This window comes from Manacus candei, unplaced genomic scaffold (genome assembly GCF_025592945.1).
Source record: "Manacus candei isolate 608988 ecotype Guabito, Panama unplaced genomic scaffold, ASM2559294v1 h1tg000017l, whole genome shotgun sequence".
In the NCBI taxonomy this organism is placed as follows: Eukaryota; Metazoa; Chordata; class Aves; order Passeriformes; family Pipridae; genus Manacus; species Manacus candei.
In genome coordinates this window covers 21,038,283-21,055,253 of record NW_026138065.1, presented here as the reverse complement: position 1 = coordinate 21,055,253, position 16,971 = coordinate 21,038,283, and positions in this window count along the sequence as shown.

Below are 16,971 nucleotides of genomic sequence, written 5' to 3'. Positions count from 1 at the left end.
ATATTATATGGCAACAGTTTTAAGAACCCATATTTTCTAACAGAGTTATTCCCATTATTTGAAGAATGCACCTGATCTATCACCTGTAAGGACTCAATCCTGCAAGGCATTGAAGGACAATTTTTTCAGGGGCAGAGAGGCATCTAATAGCATTTCAAAATATTTGGTAGTGCTGTACTATTATTTTTAATAATAGGTGCCTGAGTGGTTTTGTAAGGACCTAAATAAGCCAGTGGTTTTAGGAAGAACCTAAAGCAGAGCATAGCCTGACTTTAGGTGTCTGTATACAAAACTGCCATTGTGGATCATCCAGCTCAGGAGACAAGCTCCCGAAGTGCTACGGTGCTGTTTCTGTACTTGCCAGAGCCATCCCTCAGTGAGCAGGTGTGCACAGGGGCACCTAGGAATTGCTCAGGAGGCAGCACACAGGCTTTGCCCATGCCTATGGGCTCCAACAAAACCACGCCCAGCCCTGCTTCCTTTGCAAGACGTCCTCATGGTGGTGTCAGTTCCCATCTTTCATAGGAAAGCCCACAAGTTAGGGTGTCTCCCTTAGAGGTGGAAAATTTGCATTTAACACTTTCCTCATTCCAAAGCTGTGCAAAGTCACAGTCTCCTTTCTCTCTAAAAAGTGTGTTGGCCACCAGGCTGTGGGATAGGATCATTCTAACACCTCCTTTATTGAGGTTTTTGTGGGTTTGTTTTTTTGTCGGGTTTTTTTTCTGTTGCAGAAAGGAACCAAACTATCACGGGGTCAAAAGGAGAAGAAACAAGTAAGATTGACTTCAGAAAGGTGATTAAAACAAGAAGCTGGGAGGGGGGAGCATTCTGCTTTCAGGACTGTATATTGTACTGATCTGTAATGGCTCTGTAATGCAAAGCACACCACTGGCCCGGAGAGCAGGGCCCAGGAGTCCCTCTGCCCAGGTGATGGGGTGTACTCTGTGTGCTGACTGTCCTTTTGGTCCTGGCTATCTGTGAGCCTTTCAGAACTGCTTTGCTGGAGTGGATGGAGGCTGTTTCAATAATTAACATGAAGGCACTAATCTCTTTTACAGATTTTAGCCTTGAGTAGCTGAATCATTAGGTACCTACATAATGTAAAAAAACATCCCACAGTGCCCTAAGCTCCCCCTGAAGTTACTGTGTTTACTCTCAGCAGCATCAGGCCCAAATTAATGTAGGTGCCTTTTTCTGAAAAGGAAATACATCCCTGACATAAAGGTCAAATGGCGTTTATAACAACATTAATAATTTCAGAGCATCATGCTATTGAATTCTAGGAAAGATTAGACCTGTTTGGCAATCCTGTTTAGTTGCTTTTACAACAGAAATATGCTGTTTACCTCCTAAGAGATTCATAAGAAAAAAAAAATCCAATCTATATCAATGAGTAAGATATTTTCCTTACCAGAGATATTGATTTAAATATTGACTTTGTTGCTGGAGGGTTATTTCACTCCATGCTGCAGATACTCATTATCAAGTGACATGTGTTTTATGTACTAAAAAAAATGTGATTTCTGGCCCAGTAATCTTATCTGGATGATTCTGACTTTTTGGGTTTGATTTGGTCTGAAGCAGTTGTCTTTTCTAAAATTGAGTACTTTTTTTCTTCTGCATGTCAACAGACTTCACTCCATGTGAATTACTTACAACTAAGATCAAAACAAACAAACCTTAAAAAAACCCCCTACACAGCCCCTTTGTCCTATTAGTTCATTTTCCTTTCAATCTTTCAGCAATGGGTTTAGGCTCTGCAAGACAGAAGTTCTTTATTTAGCAACAGAAAAGGTGCCGCCGCAGAACCTGTTACAGCTTGTCAGAAAACCAGCCTGAGTGTGTTCTGGGACAAGGACTGTCTTTTTATTGCGGGGTTATACAACAGTTCTCATGTTGGCTTGCTGACCCCGATCAGGCCTGGTGATAGTTACAGTGACAACAATAGCTTATACCACTGAGCAGCAACCCAATGCTCAGGAGGGCTGCAACAGCTCCCATCACAGGCCAGACATGCCAGCTCTCTCTTGTGCAAAGTACCAGCCCAGGAGGGAAAAAAACCCCAAAGACTAAAAATCCCGACCCCCTGAAGGTGCCAACTCACAGGCATGATGATTTATTTCACTGGAGCACTGCACCCATGAAGCAGAGGATATTGCTGAACAGTTTCACTGATGCTGAAATTCTCATTGCTGAACAACTGGTTCTTCCTGCAGACCTGGGCCCATGCGTGTGTGTAGAATTGCACACTCCAAAGGAAATCCCTCCAGAGGGCAGCTGGGTGCACAGCTCCCATGCCACTTGGTAGCACTGGGGTCTCCTGGGACTGGGAGCACAAGGTGGAGGATAACCACCAGAATGCTGTGGTCTCTCCCTCTTTCTCCTACGCACCATTTGGGACAAGATGAAGATGTGAGGCGATGGTAACGCACACATCAGCTCTTTGGCCTCCTCAGCAGTCACCCCAGATCCCTGCAAGTGGGGTGACAAGAAAATAGAGTTGTTTTTAGAGAGGAACTGCATGCAAAAGGTTGGTTCTGGTCTGAAATTCTTGAGGTTAGTTGTGCCCATAGCTTCTGGGCGCTGTCTGATTTGCTGCATAGGACTGCTGGTACCTGTACACAGGAAGACGGGCTTTGTCTGGGTGAAGTCTCTGTGTAAATCTTTTTCTTCAGAACACTGAATTTCAGACCATACCTATGAATCCAAGGCCTTTGCTCAGCTCTTGAGCCATCAGGACAGAAAAAGGGGCAGAGACGTAGCCTCCTGGAGGTTACTCACAGCCAAGAGGGGCCAAAGCTGGCAGAAAGACAAATCTGTCACCACTGGGGAGCACTTCTCTGCCTAGCCTCTGCTAATGGGGGGCTGTGGTGCTGTGAGCAGAAGCTGTTTATTTTGGAAGAAATGGGAACAAAGAGGGCTTTGGGTCACTTGCAGATTTATTTTTTTTTTTTGCTGGAGAGAATTTGCAGCAAACATGGGAACTGGAACTGTGGCACAAATTCACCTTGCGTTTTACTAGAGGTTACTTAGCTCAGTTATATTGCTTTCTGTCTGCTTACACACAAGGAATTTTCCTTCTTCTTTGACCACAATGTTTTAAATGAAATTTTGGGGAAACTAGCATGCCAATCAAGTCTTTATTAACCCCAACAGTGCAATTTTTCATTACAAGACTGTGATTCAGAGGAAACAGCACTGCTAAAACAGCTACTGAGTCCCAGCAAAAATGACAGTTTTCCTCAATCAGTTCCTTTTGTGACCTTGATCTGAACCTTAATCTGTTTTAGCAAAATTCTTTTTATTAGCCATTCATACTTAATCATACCACTAATTTTCCTGTTTTTAAACTACCAATTTAAGGCTGCTTTTTCATGGAACTAATCAAGGCTGATGTATGTTATTTTGGCTATGAATTCTCATAATTATTCTTAAGAGTTTTTTAAGTCCGCATTTTCCATAGATAACTGTCAAAATCATAGATGGGGCAGAATGGCTTGTTTCTGTGATACGGCACATACAAGTCTGCTTTCTTATCTTTAGTGAAAATAATCATTACAAACACTGGATAGGGAATCTGAGCCTCACCTTCTTTTCTTTCCTTACATCAGCAGTTGCTTTTCATTGGTATTATTATTGCAGACAAGCATTATTGGAGGGAAGAAGGGTTTTCAGGATCAGGCTCCATTTGAGTTATTTAGAATAAAAATATAAACATATATTTGCAGCTGTCTCACAAAGATTGTAAACTGTTGTAGCTAGTGACTAGTGATTTTTCTTTGCCTATGATATTAAAGAACAGATTGTGTTACTATACTTATCTCTACCTTTACAAACAGATACATCGGGAAAAATACGTCGTGCAGAAGAAACCACACTTGTTATCAAACGCCTAGCTACGCTGACTACAGGTTTTTGTACTTTTTGGAAAAGCTTCAAAACATATTGTGGCTCGGTTAAGCTCCGAATTCTTTACAGCCCCTTTTTGTGTCCGTAGTGTGCGCTCGGCTCTCCACCGAAGGCAGCAGTTCGCTGCTGTTGTTTGTCACTCGTTCTGCTGCTGCACAGAGATCGCAACCCCTTGTCCGCGGCTTTGTACCCACCAGCAATGCTTCTTCCCCCACTGAACTGATTAACATCATGGTAGGGCTATGATCTTAAAAGCCTGGCACTTCTGATTAGGTTTTTGTTGAAGTTTGCAGAGTTGACTGAGTACCAGAGGCTTTGTGTGTGTGCAGCGGGGTGGTTGCAGGGGGTAGAACACAGCCCCCCCCAGCTAGAGGTGCCATTGGAGCAGCACTTGGGGAGAAACTTTACGAGTGTTTTCCAGCCTAAACCACTCTCTCTGTTCTCAATGAGAGTTTGTCAAGTGGCATGCTAACATTTCGTTAGGGAATGAAGCAGATTTCTCAGTTGCAGGTGAACTAAGTTTGACAGATAGGATTTTCTACTCTGGAGAGGGAGGAAAGCCAGAAACTTGGGGGAGTTGTCTGTCTGTTTGTTTGTTTTTTTATGGAAGATGCTCAGGTGTCTTGGTAATAGGTTCCCATGGCAGATGGAAGGCAATGGCTGGAAGAGTAGATGAACAAAGACTCTTCACAATTTTTTCCCTAATGAAATCCTTCTTTTTTCTGTAAAAGTACAATGTTTTCCCCACCAGTTTGAGAGGATTGCCATGTATGATTGTTTAAAAAGCTATAGGTTAATTATGTTATATGTATCTGTAGAAAAATTAATACTATATGCAAAAATGGATGAAAGTGCTCAAGTAGCCCATTAATTAACTCAGCCCTATTGTTAGCAGGGTTGGCATTAGAGGAAAGAATAATGCCTTTTCAATCTGAAACCTTCCCTCCCTCCCCATCCATTTTATCTCTTCTTGTCACTTCCTATTAGCTGATCATGACATCTTATCTTTTTCCTGAAGGGTGGGCCAGAAGATTACTTTGGAGCTCATGTAAGTGACACTCCAAGGATTGGCCAGCAGCAGGTTCAGCGGCCCCAACCCCTGGAGCTGTGGGATGTCATCCCTGTGACATGCCTGGAAACCCCAGCTCATCCCTCAACTGTCCGGTTACAGCAGCATCTCCGTCATGTTGCACTTCAAGTCTGTCACTGGCATGGGTTCATGCTCCTCACCCAGGAACCCTTCTTGGTTTTGCTGAGGACTGTATTTTTATTTTTAACACAGTCCTTCACATCGGTGGTGGCGAGGATTTCTTTTGCAAGATGGGATTCTGCTATAGGAAGGGATGGCTGGGGATCATACACCAAATGTACTCACATGTGCTAAGAGGGGAGCTGTGCTTGAAGGCACACTCTCTTTTACATCACTCTGTTTGAAGCAGTTTTTAAGAGATGTCTGTCTGCCTGGAGGTATGGGACTGTCCAGCAGCTTTGCCCCTCACCAGTCACCCAGTTTCCAGAGCCCAGGATGCTCCCAGTGCAGGGATACAGCCAGAGTGCTCCCACCAGCTGTAGCCAGACATTATGGCTCATGCTGGAGGGACTCGCTGCCGGCACCGTAATTGCAGGCTAGCTGGATTTTTGCTGTGGTATTACAAATTCCCCCAGGGAAGCCCACAGCTAGGACCATTTACATGGTTACATTGTCAGGCATGAGTCATTTTCTTCCCTCTCTCTCTGTTTCTGTTTCTCCTCTCATACACACTCAAAAATGCAAGCACAAATCAACAAACCAGTAAATAAAATTTAAATGTTGTTTTAGTGCATTTTCAGCCCTCTTTTTCTGGCTGAGTGTACAGTTTGATGAACCATTTTTTTTTTCTATAAAAACGTGGCACAAAATGTATAGGCCATGTGAATGTTGGTACTGCAATGATGACTTTTTATCTTATGCTTTGTATTATTATTTTTTTTGCTAAATTACTTCTAAGAGTGCTTTGAGTAAAAAAACTTAATCAGTAAAATTAATCCTTAAAAACCAAATTTTTGTCAATATAATAAAACAGGAAATTTGCAAAATTAGTATCAGGGTCACTGTTTAAGAATTTTTTTTACCTGACACTTCTTCATTAATACTGCAGCCCTGCTAAGCTTATTGTTGTCCTTTTCCTACACATCTGAATACATGCTCTGTGTATCATCTCACTGTATTGCACTGGCTACATTATCACAATTCACATGAGTAAGTACTTGCAGGTTTGGTGTCCTTGCCTGTGAACCAGCTTTCTGGTGTATTCTGAAATGTTCACTTTGGTGATTTTCAAAAAAAAAAAAAAAAAAAAAGAGGATTCACTAAAGAAAGTTAGGAAATTGACTGCAAAGTTGGAGGTGCCTGAATTAAGGTTGCTTTTGCAAGACAGACGTGGCAGACTTATGCATGGATCCTGATCGTCCTGAGCAACACTGCACGGGAGATCGCTGCTGAACCATAGAGTCTTAAGCAGGAGTGGATTTGATTTCTCCCCTCTCCTCTGCTTTTGTCACTCTTTCTGCAGCACAATGCGGGAAACAGGGTTTGTGAAACAAGTGCTGTGCTGTCACCTAACAGGCAGGGTAAAGGGCAGTACCCTAAAATATAAGGAGGCTCAGCTCAGGTGATCGTGGGGAGTGTCAAAATGAAGGATGCAGGTGGAGTAAAAAGCAGGTGAATTTGTTTATCACAGTGGATGACTGGGTGAAAATTTTGAGTGCAGTGACCAGATCTATGTAGCTAAATGTGTGCTGAAGACACCATCAAAGATACATGACCATGAGTTTGCTGGCAAGGCCTCAGGTTTAGCATTTTTGTTAGATTTACATTTGTGGAGTGAGCAGAGGTTGAATAATTTATGTTGGTGACCACTTAGATACCATATGTCATGTTTTTTTTAAAGCAGTATGGGTTTTTTAATGCACAAAAGGGAACAGACACTGGAGCTGAACTTTCTTAATTCTATTCAAGAAAAGAATACTTTAAAATGCTTGGAGTAAAGGGAGCCCTTTGAATCTGCACTAAACTTGACTAGTCAGCATCACTCTGTTTTTGCAATGAAAAATAAATCCAGTGTTTTCACAGTGTCACACACAAGAAGAAACAAGACTTTTACACAGGTCTCAGTGAGAGAGCACACTCTACTGTAGTTCTAAAGTTTAGTGAAAGCATATTTCTATCTGTTATTTAAAAAGGCATATTTAAATAAATAGCTGCTTAATTCCCACCCAACAGTATATAAATGGTAGCCTTGATGTCACAGGCAAATTTTTGTAGGTGGTTAGCACGGTTTTGTCAGGGACATTACATTACAAATATTCTATTGTGTATTTTATTTTGCTGTGAGAGACATGAAATCCTTGCGTACAAGGAGTTCACATGTCCCTTTAAGTCTTAAAATATGTTAATTTTACATGCCAAAGTCTTAAGAAGTGTTTGACTGCCCGTGGCTTTTGTGTGCATCTCCAGATGGCAGATGCCATTTTGTGTTTCACATTAATTGAGTAAATTTCCTTGCTCTTTGTACATATTGCAGAGGAAGCCATTCTCTGCTTTCAATAGGACAGAACAGCTCTTTGGCATCAAACCCTTCTGGTCTGGTGGTACTAAAACTGTTTTAAGGTGGAATTCTGAGAACAAGCTGTTGGCAATACAGATTTCCTCTATTGTAGATTAAAGTCAGACATTTAACAGTTATCTTAGAAATATCTTGAGGGTTTTTCCTGCTGAATTGCTAAACAAGCCAGTTAGGATAACCTAAGGGGCTGAAGATAAAATAAGATATATGTTTTGTTAATATTCATTTAGATAAAGGAAAAAAATTCTTTCATCTTGGAGGGTACTATATTTATATTTATTTCCTTCTTTTTTTTTTTTTTTGACCAGGTTTGTTTTTTCCGCTCTCACTTTCTAGATATTTAAAAAAAAAAAAAAAAAGGGTTCCCAGGGCCTTTAAAACACTTCGCTTTGTCCGAACATTGGTTTAGTTGTAGAAATTCGCAGTACTGCTTTCTGGGGCACAAACAATGAAAAAGGATGTGAGAAACACCTGAGGGATCCTGTCCGCTGCTGGGAAGCAGTGATGGCCACCCCACTGCTGGCACCAGGCATCCTCACGTGTCTCCTGCGGCACAAAGCCCACGGGGTCCATGTCACACTGAGCCACTGCTTGCCTGAGCCACCCACCACCCTACCCCTCATGTGAGGGCATTTTAAGTCTGAAATCTGTGGTTCTCAGGATAAAACAGTGTAGCAGTTAAATTGCTAAACATGCCCTAAATCCAGATGAATTTCTATATGGAGCTAATAGTGTTTATGAGTTAGGTGTTTGTGAGAAGGAGAATTTATGAACAGCAGCACCTTAGAGGTGGCTCAACATGTTTTAACACCAAGATAAAATGAGTCCAGCAACTAGATTTTAAATCACCCTTTTTAATTTTTCCTGTATGTTCCCTCTTCCAAACTCCTGTAGAAGGGAGGCAAAACAAACATCCTGTCTGTGTGAAAAAGAATATAGAAGACAGAAGTTAATGCTCATCAAAGAAACCAAGATTATATGTCATATCAGATTTTTATCATGATAAGTAGTGTCCAGATATAGTTGAAGTGGGCAGTGTACATAATAACATAATTATGGGTGTTATAGTGACGTAACAGCAGCAGGAGCTCGGCTCCTGACTCCTTTGTTTTCCATTCACACCCACTATGATCTACTGCTATATTTAGTTGTTTTTCACAGTGCTACCTAATACCGTCATCCCAAGTATTTTTTTTCTTTAGTAATAAAATAAAGATAAGACCGTATTGATTTTCCATGGAAGCTGAAACACTGGAATCTTTTCTTGCAGATGATAATTCAAACTGAGGAGAGGGTGGGGTTTTTTTGTTTTGTGGGGTTTTTTTGGTAGATTATTGTCATCTTTTGTGTGTGAAATGCAATTGCAATCGAGGCAGAGCGGCAGCTGGTGGGAACCGTCCCAGTTCCACTGCCTTCTGCGAGCTGGGACTATCTGTGTCGGCTGAGGAGCTGCTCCAGACAATTTAAGGCAATCTCGTGGAGCATGAAAGAACTGAGATTATTACATAACTAAGTGGTGTTTGGGGATTTAAATAAAGGAAGTTTTGACTGCTGAATTGCTGTACTTTAACAGTTCTCAGTCTATCATTTTTGGCACAGCTTGTTTGCCTGGGCTTGCAGTTCCAAAGATACCCAAAAAAACACTCCTGTGCTTCTCAGGTAGTTTTGACATGGTGACAGCAGCACAGCTCAGACCCTGGGCGGCATCTGCAGCAGACAATCTGCTTAAACCTCCTTGCAACCTAACTTCCCATGCCTGGAAGTTAGGCATTACAATTCTCCCCAAAGAAAAGATCTCATTTTCAAAGAACAGGTTTTGTGGTCAGATACACCTGCTGTGGTGAACTAATTATTGGTATGTGGGGCTGTATGACACCTGTCGGCATTTTGCTTTGGCCCACAGCAACAAATAAAAAGGTTTAATGCCTCATGGAGCACTGGTTTTCCATCTATGTCCTTGTTCTCACAGAACTAGCTCCTGAATTAAAGAAAAGGCTTTGTCAAACACCACCAAATCAAGTATGCCACGAATGAAGCTTGCAATGTGAACATCAGAAATGTCTTCTGTGTTTAGCAGTATAGGAAAGTATGATGCTGTTCTAAAGAGTAAAACACTGAGGAGTCCCAGACTAGATGAAGCCACAAGTCCAAGAGCCCTGGAAGGATGTTGTTTGCCAGCTTTACAATAGGTTTATTCAGCAGGAGTCAGCAGGGTTGCCTATCTGTGTTCCTATAGTCAAAGCTCATTCATTCTGTGCAACATAGGTCAGCTCTGGTGCAACTATTGATATCTGTAGAGCACTTGCCCTACTGCTGTGATTTAAAAAAAAATCAGCACTGTAGTTACAAAGCATTACTGGACTCCTCTGTGTTATATGTATTACAACATCACAGCTCCCTCTTTCTTTAGTTGAGTACACATACTATGTCTTACCCAAAGCAGTGTGAACATGTGAACAAAGGTGGAGGGGGGTCTGTATAAGAAGAGCTTTCAAAAATTATACCCTCTTCCCAAGATCTTTGAAAAAGTATTTTGACAGCAGATAAACAAAACTCCTCTCCTCAATCTCAGTCTCATTCTTTGCGTAAATTCAGAGACACTGTGCAGATGATCCAGGTCATTCAATATTTATTCTGATTTTAAATGACTCCAGAATAAATAAAACATTGTCCTTACCTTCTTCTGGACCTCTTTTGATCACCTCAGCTCTGTGTAGGAACGTGGTCACGGTATATCACCAAGTCACTGTGTACTTGGGTATGCTTTGGAGCTGCCTGCAATGGTCCATTATAGTTTTTGAGAGAGAGATTCACGATGCCATGGATAGCTGCCCAGACTGAAGCTGCCAAGATGCAAGATAAGAGGATCACCTGTAGCCAGTCACTCAGAAGGCAACTAATATATTGAATAACAGTAGCACAGACAACTGATCTTTGTCTACTGCCAAGACAAGCAGTTCCGCTAATGAGATCAATGCAGTCTTCCATATGTAATAAAGCTTATGCTCAGCTTGATGAAGGTGAAGACAGAAATTCCTAAAAAGCCTGATTTTAATAGCCAAATTCAAGCAGAACTCCCTTTTGCCTCATTGAGCAGTGCAAAAGATTTAGAGCATAAGATAGGAGATTAGGATCTTGGACAGAGGAATTCTCTTCATCACTTTGCAAGGCATATAGCAGACCACTGCCTCACTTTCCCTGACTTCACAGTGTTGCTTTCTTTCCCCAAAATGAGTTGTCTGACTGAATTCAGAAGCGTGAATGAGGTTCTCATATGCCACAATGCTTAAAGCCAGAGCAATGCCTATAAATATGGAAATGAGAGGTTTACTTTATTCTGGGAAGGGCTGTAACTTTCCTCAGGAGACTTTCTGTGACTTCGGGACTGGTTTCAGTAAGTACCCTTGGCAATGCAAAATGGAAGTGCATGAATAAATTAATTGGAAGGTGTACATGCAGCTCCTGCCACTCCCCAAATACCTTTCCCAGCTCTGAATGCAACACAGATTTTAATCGTGGAGCAACAGATGATTGATGGATGATTAATAGCTAATTTGCAAGATTCATTTAACTTCATTTTACTTATACACCGTATGTAGAATTAGTTAAGGCTTGTACAGGAAAGGAAGTGATGAACCATTGTTCCCATTAAATTATAATGACAGCCTTCCTCATCACTGTGTATTTATTATGTAAGAAAAGGAAATGTCTAGTAAAAATCTGTATAGGTTAATAACACCTTCATAATATAGTCTCTCTTTTCTATTGACTTGAATAGCCCTCCTACTGACTTTTACTGGATTATTAGAGTTAATTACATCAATTGCAATATAATTGATTCTTAAATACTATGTAGGAACCTCATACAATTATGGAAAAACAAAAGTCATCTAGACATCTCCGATCAGAAAAGATTTGGAATTCCTGCACATTTAATTCCTGTTAATCACCAGTCAGTTTGGACATTAAGATTGCAGGGTTTCTTGTTTTCTTTCTGTTAGGTTTTGACAGAATTGATAGTTTTACAACATTTAACTCAGTGTGCATGGAAATATGAGATTAAAGAGACAAATGTGATTTGCTAAAATTGTTACTTCATCTCCTAAAAGTGAAATGAATTACCTGCCTGTCTATAACAAAATGCAACTTACTCTCACACATGCAGGCTCAAGAGGGAAAAAAAATGAAATAGGTATTTATCATTCAAAGTTGAAGTCCTTTATCCACAGGTGCAAGCTTTCCTACAGATCATGCTTGCTAAAGTCACCAAGGGCCTTCAATGTAACGACGTGAAGAAGAGCTGAACACTGATCTCCAGAGGGTAGGAGATCTATACGTTATTTTACTGAGTATCTTTGACATAAAAATGGTTTCTAAGGGATGGTTCTGTATTTCAGATAAAGATTATGGGTCATTCAAAAGAAGGTGCTGTAAGATAAACCCTCTGAGGGATGCTACAACATTATTAAGCAGCAGTTAAAGCCAGTCAGACATAACATTTTTTTTTGTACCTCTGTTCTTGGTCATAGTCTCCTGTGGTACCAGCGTAGGAGATGTTAGTAATTTGAGGTTTTTTGACTGACTTTGTCATGATTTTCTGGTGGCCTTCCAGGAGCTGTGTGGCGTTTTGCAAGAGTGAGTTTACTTTGTGTTTCTGCAGCTCAAGTCCTCACAAGGTAAATTCAACACTCTTTACGTTGCTCCATTAAATGTCCTTAAGTCAATTTGGTCAGTGTGAGGATATCACTTCAGAGTTCCAGCTGAGCAATAAGTGCAAGTCATTATGCAAAATAATAACTTTGGTTGCAGTTATTATTTTTAGTATTATTAATACTTTTGCTTTATAGCTTAACGCACACACTTAACCACACTGCAGCAGCCGGCTATCAAAGGCTTCCCTGAGGAAAAATTAAGCTCTTGGAGCAATAAATTATGAAAAGACTACATCTAAGGGCACCATCCACCTTGTTCTCACACCCGCTTTAAGTGTTAAATAAATCATAACATCCTGTTCATCGTGCCGTCAGTAGGGGTTAAATAAGTCACTGTAAATGAGCTCCAAATCATAGGACGTTGCTGGCTTCCAAGTTTTTTGTTTGCAAGGAGAAACAGCTCCAGGCCTTTTGATAGTTCGGGTCTTTAAGGAAAGCCTTTTTTCCATTCCAACTACTTCCTGTTAATGTGGAAATGGGAGGAAATGAACATTAAGCAGAAGGATGGGCCCATCCTTTTCCAGTCGTGTGCCTAATTTGTCAGGTGCAATATTGGCACCTGGAGGCTTGTTTTGGCTCCTATTACGTCCTTGCTGGGGAAATATCAGGATACTTGTAACTAACAGTACAGGACTTCAAAGCATTTTTGTTATGGGGAGAAAGAAGAAAGGCTACCGCCATTAGAAAATGCAGAGTTGAACAACTCTGTTTGCAGAGTGTAAGGGTTACAAACAGCAATAAGTTGAAAAAAAAAAAAGAGAAGAGGAAAAATATGTTACATTTCAGCCTAAAGCCAATCGTGACCATTAAACCTTTAAGGTAGGGACACCCTAAGGAGGTACACTCATAAATTGTCTCTTGGAAATATGCATGTCTTGGGTGTATTCTTCGTACTTCTGAATCTTCATATGAAACACCCTATTGCTGGGAGCTTGTCAGCATGTATGTGTGTTTCAGTAGGAAGCTTAAGTGTTTTTAGTTACAGCGATGGCAAAGTTATTGTTGTAAGTTACTCTGGATCTTAGATCAAAATCTGCAAACTAAAGATGCCAAAGCCTGCCTGGTGTGTTTACTTCATGCTAAACACTGTAGACATACTTTCTTTTTTGTGACCTTTCTTGTATTAAGGAGCTGTCCAAGTTGTGTTAGAGTGCCCATGCTTGGCCAGTATATTAGTGATGCATCTCTCTGGCTGAATCTGTAGAATAAAATTTATTTAAGCCTCCAGAAATGAAACAAATGAGACTGAAGTTGAACTTATTCCCCATCAGTGTTTCAAACTGTGAATTGACTAGAGTTGGTTTGGATTTTTAGAACTGAATATTTTGGGCCAAAATAACCATTCATGTGCCACTTTTTTCTGTCATAAATTGCAATTAATTAGCATTTGGTGGTGGGAGGAGAGAAGACAGTGTAGCTAATTAATATTTCATTCAGGTAAAACATAGGGAATCAAACCATGAGTGATATATACAGATCTGCAACTGTTCTGAGAGCAAATTCATTCAGATCAGTGAAATGAGATAATAGACTTGGGAAATCCAGCTGCTATGCAGATGTTGGGTGGAATTTTCCAGGGAAAAGCAGCTATGCCATTTTTTGTGCCTGATTCTGCATCTCTTGCTCAGGAGGAGGTCTCTTTTGCTGGATGGCAAGTTACCACAGAGCAAGCAAACCCTGTGCTGAGGAAACAACAGTTGGTTTAGGATTCACTGACCCCTTTCTCCCAGGTTAGTTCTGGGAGAAACTGTACCTGAATTCAGTCTGTACCTGAATCAGATAGAAGTCTTCAGGTCAAGCATCCAGAGTCAGCTCTTCCCTGTGAGCCTCAGTTGTGTCTCAATCCAGCCATCCTGGACTTGCAAGTAGTCTCAGTTTGACTGTGGAAGATGGTTGTGTGTTTTAGAGTGACTGTGTCTCTCTTTACTTCAGCATTGTCAGTTAATCAATCAGTTTCTACAAGGGGACTGTCTTTTGTAGCCATCAAAGATTTCATTGTTATGCTTCTCTTAATTACACACAGTGTTAGACTGGTAGAGGAGACATGAAAATGGCTTGATGATAGTGCTATGTTGGTGCTTGGGGCACTTGACCATTTTTTTTGTTAGAGACAGTGATTCCTGGCCTTCATCTTCTTGAGAGTGTGCTGACTGATCTCCTGTCCAAATCCCACCAAGATGAGGCTTCTTTGTCGTAACATCATGAATAGTTTCAGCTGGAAAGGCCCTTTAAAGTTCCAGCCTCTCTGCAATGAGCGGGGACATGTTCAGCTAGACCAGATTGCCCAGAGTCCCATCCAACTGACCCTCAATATTTCCAGGGATGTGGCATCTACCACCTCTCTGTGCAACCTTTGCCAGTATTTTACCACCCTCATTGTAAATAAGTTTTTCCTTATGTCTAGCCTGAATCTAATTTCTGTTAGTTTAAAATCATTACCTCACTACAGGCCCTACTAAAAACTCTGTCTGCGTCTTTCTTCTTGGCTCCCTTTAAATACTAAAAGATTGCAATAAGGTCTCCCTGGAGCGTTCTCTTTTCCAGGCTGAACAATCCCAATTCTTTCAGCCTGTCCTCATAGGACAGGGTTTCCATCCCTCTGATCATTTCGTCTAAGGAAAGAAATCTTTGGATATGCATAGAACAGCAGTAGCACATATTGTGTGATGACTTCAATGCAAGGGCTCTGCAGCAAAGGCGATTTGGTTTAAACTGTTCAGCAGCCATTTAAACTCAGCCCAAGGATTTTTTGCACTGAAGTGGCTGAGGATCACTTGTGTGTTGTGTCCTGCTGACTCAGTGGTGAGGTGTGGGATCTTGAGCTACGGGAGAGGTACAAAAGTGGTTGGCGGTAAGAAAAGAGAGGAGCTTAATAATCCTTTACTCTCACACCCAGAGACATTTCTGCAGGTTGTGGCCTAATTTATGGTAAACTGCAAAACTACAAAAACGCAGACAATATCTGAAATAAGTGCAAGGATTGTCCTATATATGCTTGTTTATATGTATGCAACTACCTGAAAGGAGATTGTAGCAAGAGGGGAGTCAGTCTCTTTTCCCAAGTAACACAGGACAGGACAAGAGGAAATGGCCTCAAGTTGAGACAGGGGAGGCTTAGATTGGATATTAGGGAAAAATTCTTTGTGGAAAAAATTTCCTCATTGTCAAGCATTGGAACAGGCTGTGCAGGGAAGTGGCTGAGTCGGCAACACTGGAGGTATTTAAAAGACATGTAGATGTGGCACTGTAACACCCATGTAGTAAACAGGGATGTGGTTTAGTGGTGGACTTAGCCATGCTAGGTTTACAATTGGACTCAATGATTTTCATTGTCTCTTCCAGCACAAATGATTCTATGATTCTGTGACTTTCCTCTAGTAATTTTCCCTGTTCTGCATTATCCAAGAGACACCAGGAAGGATTAATGCTGCAGGAGACCAGAGTATTCTCTCTGCCTCCACAGATAACCATTATACTGATAGTTGCTGAACCATTTTGAGGTGTGTACATTGCCAGCATACAGTGGCACTGCATGATCTAGGTAACTGACTTTCTTGCTTTGTCATTTTTGAACTTAATTGTGTTACTCTCTACAAACACAGATGCCATGAATTTTGAGGAATAGGTCCTTCCTGTGGATGTGTGAAAGAGCTTTGCAGAGAGAATACAGCCTTGCTCTGTTGACATGTTCCACTTAGAGCTCATAATCTGGGATATTCTTTCCATTGTGTTGATTATTGCATTTCTCTGCAGCTTCAAGAAATACAAATAAATAAATCAAATACACAGGCTTTGGGGGCAATCCTTGACAGATACATCAATTGTCAACTACTTAAATTCCTCACATCTGTGAGTTCAGACAGGATTGGTGTGCTCCTCACATGCCATTTGCATGGCCCGGGAACAGTAGCATTCAGCACTTCCTTTTCCTTTGTTTTAGAGAATTACAGAACAGGTTGTGTGCTGGTGCAAATATAGCTGGTTGCTTTCCACACTGGTATCTTTTCTACCGTATGTATAGCTTTGATAAGCAGCACATGTGCCTGCTTCCCGGCTATACAGTGTTTCCACTCTGATCTCAGGAGTGTAGCTAAATCAATATATCCTTTGTGATGTGCAGATGGAAATAATCTCCAGAAAGATGCATTTCTGAGCATTGCCCAGTATGTATTTATTTGAGAGGTACAGCTGGTTTGTGGAAAGGTACAATCCAAGCCCATATGTGAGCACACTGCTAACCCTGCACAAGCAGCTTTGCTCTGCTATTGCAGCCCCCTCATGACCACCGGTAGGGCCTCTGGGAGCTCCTTTGATGTGAAGGGAATTGCCAGGCAGAGTGTTGCCTGGCCTCAGAGGGACAGAAAGAGGGGCAGCCTGCCTTTACCCCCACGTGCTCTGCTGCTGGCTGCCAAACCCTCCAGCATACCTCAGAACCTTGCTAGTTGCCCCATTATCAGTTTGCCACGAGGTGCTCTTTAGTCCTGCTCCCTGAACTGGACCAGGTGCAGACAAGCCATTTCCATCCTGGAATGGCCTGGGTAAGGTTTGCTGATGTACTTCTGTCTACTGCTTCTGTTGCTAGTTAATGGACCTAAATACAGATTTCAGATCTGTAACCAGGTGCAAGTCCAAATGTCCCCATATTCCATGACTGCTTGGGGTGACACTTGGATTCAGGTTCAGTGTCCAGAGATCTCTGACAGACTCTATGCTTCTCACCCTATGATGTCAGAGCATTACATTTC